The sequence below is a fragment of the Oratosquilla oratoria genome, chromosome 7, assembly GCF_046742065.1.
Source record: "Oratosquilla oratoria isolate Oo_2021 chromosome 7, ASM4674206v1, whole genome shotgun sequence".
NCBI classification, from domain to species: domain Eukaryota; kingdom Metazoa; phylum Arthropoda; class Malacostraca; order Stomatopoda; family Squillidae; genus Oratosquilla; species Oratosquilla oratoria.
In genome coordinates this window covers 43,333,762-43,338,198 of record NC_134783.1, presented here as the reverse complement: position 1 = coordinate 43,338,198, position 4,437 = coordinate 43,333,762, and the positions used below count along the sequence as shown (strand labels likewise).

Genomic DNA, 4,437 nt, shown 5'->3' with positions numbered 1-4,437 from the left:
GATGGCGATGATGATGATGACGATGATGATTATATTGAAGATGATAATGATGATGACGATGATGACGATGATGATGATGATGATGATGATGATGATGATGATGATGATGATGATGATGATGATGATGATGATGATGATGATGATGATGATGATGATGTTGATGATGATGATGATGATGATAATGATAACAGTAATAGTAATAGTAATGATAATTATTACTATCATTGTTATCATCATTATTATCATCATTATTATAAAAGTAGTAATGATAGTAATAATAATAAACATGGATAAATATAATGTTTCTGTATGATCTTTCAATCTCAAAAATAGTGATGATAGAATAGAAAAGAAAGGGAGAAAATATAAGAAACTATTCATACGAAAACTCCTACAAGACTTGAATCCATCTGTGTGTGTGTGGGGGGGGGTGGAGATAATTTCATACTAAACACTAATCTAAAAATAATAGACTGCGTTCAGGACGTAGATTTAACATAGAATTTTTTAGAAACATTTTCGCCAATTACGTACGGCAACAATGAAGCAAATATCTTGCTGAGGTGGTGTGTAGTTCAGTTCGATGTTTTAACATTCTGTTGGGTAAACGACTAAACGGAATGAGGAGGTTTCAGAATCTGCAAATTGGCTCATTTTCTGCTTGCTTAGCTAGTTTGTTTGTTGACTTCTTTGTCAATTATTTAATATATCAATCTATTTAGCTATCTTATTTATTCATTTGCATATTTTATCTATTTGTTGATTTGTGTATATATCTACTTTTAATCGAACTCTTTATGTGCCGTATGGTATACTGTCGACATAATTTATTACTGAAATCCATAATTTTACTATTCCACCGAGTCTAACAGCAATTGAAGTAACATAAAACCTATTTCACTTTATGTTTTATTTGTATATGACTCATATTCTATTTTCACTTCAAAATTTGCTAAATACTTTTTTTCCAAGCTGATTTGACATTTTCAAAATTGTCGTCTTAATGACTCGGCGACGTTTGTTTTGGCGGTTACGTTGGGCAAAGACGACGGATGAAGTGTGAAGCAATAGGACTAATTCGCCAATTATTAGACCATGGCGATGTCTACTAGTTCCACCAACTGTCTTCTAGCCCTGCACTAGATGTACTAAACTAGTGTCCAGGCTAAATTTGCTCTTGTGCATAAAAAAGTTATAGATTCCGGAATCAGGCCTGGTATGTACAGTATGTTGAGTACATTCAATGGAAAGTTCTTTATAAATATTTTCTTTCATTTGTTCTTGTTCTGGTTATTTTTCATCTTATTCTTTTTGTCTTTGTTATTGTCCTTGTCATTGTTATTGTTACTGTTAATTTTGTTCTTTTTAATTTTCTTGTTCATTTTCTTATTTTTGTACTTGTTCTTCTTATTGTTCTTGCTTTTTAGTTTTCTTGTTCTTTTTGTTCATGTCCATGTTAATTTGTTCCTTTTGTACCGGTTCCTCTTTCTCTTGTTCTTTGTTATAGAAAGAACAAGGAAGGTTTTTCTCCTGCTCCTCTTCCTTCTGCTCCTCTTCCTCCTGCTCCTCCTCCTCCTCCTCTTCCTCCTCCTGCTTCTCTTTTCCTCATCCTCGTCCACATCTTCCTTATCTTCTTTCTCCTCCTCATCTTCCTTCTCTTTTTTCTCCTCTTACTCTTCCTCCTTTACCTCTTTCTCCTCTTCCTCCTTTACCTCTTTCTCCTCTTCCTTCTCTTCCTTCTCTTTACCTCCTCTTCCTCCTTTTCCTGAATGGGTGGATGTCATCAAAATTGCCGTACATACATACATACATGCATATATGCATACATACATACATACACACATACACACATATATACATACATGTATTATTGTATATACCAAGAGGCCCTTTCCCCCTTTTACCTACAAGAGAGGTGGCTATTCCAAGTCAGGCACCCTTCGCCCTTCGCCCTTCGCCCTTCACCCTTCGCCCTTCACCCTTCGCCCACCCTCGGGCGGCACCCAGCCTTCTGGGTTCCTTCCATCTTAGCTCCTCTTGGATAAAGGGCCATCAGTTCTGTCCCTCGCCGGGTGCGCGTGCGCGTCTGTGTGTCTGTATATTTGTGCCTAACTACTTGTCTGTGTGTTTGTGTCCTGTCTGTGTCTGTGTGTCTGTCTCTGATATACAAACACACCGCCGTAGTGACAGTCCCCGACTGTCAATACGGCAGTCCGGGTTCAAACCCTGCCTAGGCCTGAAATAATTTCAGTATCGCTGCGCTTCGAGTCGTTACTCCAACTCTCGTGGGCGGAGAGTTGGGTGTGTGTAAGGTCACAGCATTACCCATAGGTCGGTCATACGAGCTCTGAGCTCTCTTCCGTAGGGAAATAGCTGTCAATCACGAGTCCAGCACGTGATCCAAAGACCAAGGTGAATACACACACAAACACACACACACATACACAAATACATACACACACACACACACACACACACACACACACACACACACACACACACACACACACACACACACACACACACACACACACACACACACACACACACACAGACACACACAGACACACATACACACACATACACACACAGACACACAGACACACATACACACACATACACACACATACACACACACGCATACACACGCATGCACACACACACACACACACACACACACACACACACACACACGCGCGCGCGCGCACCCACATTTTTCTTTTAATGTCCGTCAGCGAACAAACCTATGTATATACGTGTTATATATTTTGGGAAGTGAGAGGTAACACGTAACTAACTATCACACGGGAGAATGATTGCATATTAGTCGACATTTTATTCATTATTCTTGTTGTTATTATTGTTATTATCATTATCATTATCATTATTATCATCATCATCATTATCATTATCATATCTTTATACACACACAGACACACACACACACACACACACACACACACACACACACACACACACACACACACACACACACACACACACACACAGACACACATATATATATATATATATATATATATATATATATATATATATATATATATATATATGTATATATATAAATAGTATACTTTTTTAATCACGACGGCGGGGGGGGGGGTTTGTTGGTCCCGACAGATGTGTTCACTTGCGGAGCAGTCAAAATAAGGACGTGACCCCACGTGCATAAATACTTGCATGCATTGCAATAAGGTGGATACACAAGGTTGCATGATAGGCTGTGTTCGCCGTACGGTGCAAATAGCGGGCCAGTCTAAAATTCGCACGCATGAGTTTGCTAATTTGCATAAACTTTGCAAAAAAACGATAAGATGACAAGAGACGATTGTCACCCTCCCCAAAACAACACTCCGCCCCGCACCCCGACCTGACCTGACCTAAATCTAAAGGTGGAGGTACGCTAGGCATTTCTCGCTAGCATGCTACTTGCTTTTGCGACTTCAAATGAGTACAAACGACTTCGGTTACGATCTTTTGTTTTTCAAACTTTTAAAATGTCAATTTACTTTTGCGTCATAAAGTGAGAGACTGAATGAAGATGTAAGATAATCTGAACCTATACGAATGTTAGACATGCTTTTGAGTAGCAAAAACAAATAGCATGATAGCCTAGTGAGCTGCCGTTTTAGTTACCCAAAACCCTGGCCTAATTTGATCTGACCTAAGTTTAGGCTAACCTAACATAACCTAGCGACCTAACATCACATATCAAGCATAACTCATCCTAACCTTTTGCCTCCTCCCTCCGCCCCCGTGATGAAATAAACTGAAATGTATCATATTCGTAATTATCTCCCCACCCGATATCCCCCTACCCCCCTACCCGGCAAAAAAAAAAAAAAAAAAAAATCACGCAGCTGTCATGACGTAGGGTGGGGGATGGGATGGGGGGTAGTTTGCATGATTATTTATCGTAGGTCATCTTAGGACACGCAAGATGTATGACAGAATGAGGACGGGGAAAGTGAATTGGCACGGGTCATAATAACGGAGCGGGCGACCTCCGGCACGCGTGCCAAACTTGGCACGTAGGAGTTGACACTATGACAGGGTCGAAAATACAAAATTCTAGATAAACAAAATGTGACGAAAGATCAAACCGAAAGTATACAATTCTAAGTATTGGCAATTGCAGACATCTCCATTTTTATAAATAAATGTCAATATATGATATTAAACTGCAAAAAAGTCTGATGGGATTTTTCTTTAAGTGAATATAATCGTCTGTTTGTCAAATCAACTCTTTGAGGCACCATGACACGTAACTTTGTCAATCGAGAGGTTTAGTTGCATCCTATCAACTAGAGATTAAGATGGGTCCAGTTAAGCATAGCAATAGGGAACGGGTGTGGAGAGCTTTATAGCAGATAAATCGATTTCCAAAGGAAATGTGTGTGTGTGTGCATGTGTGTGCGT

The 4,437-nt window shown here is 39.4% G+C and overlaps 1 long non-coding RNA gene across 1 annotated transcript in view; it reads left to right on the top strand.

Annotated features, from left to right (window-relative positions):
• The first annotated feature begins 1,033 nt into the window (after positions 1-1,033).
• Positions 1,034-4,437, top strand: part of LOC143027122 (uncharacterized) — an 87,647-nt gene continuing 84,243 nt past the window's right edge. Inside the window, exon 1 of the long non-coding RNA XR_012966571.1 lies at positions 1,034-1,216. This is a non-coding gene — a long non-coding RNA (uncharacterized LOC143027122). The remainder of the gene's footprint in view (positions 1,217-4,437) is intronic.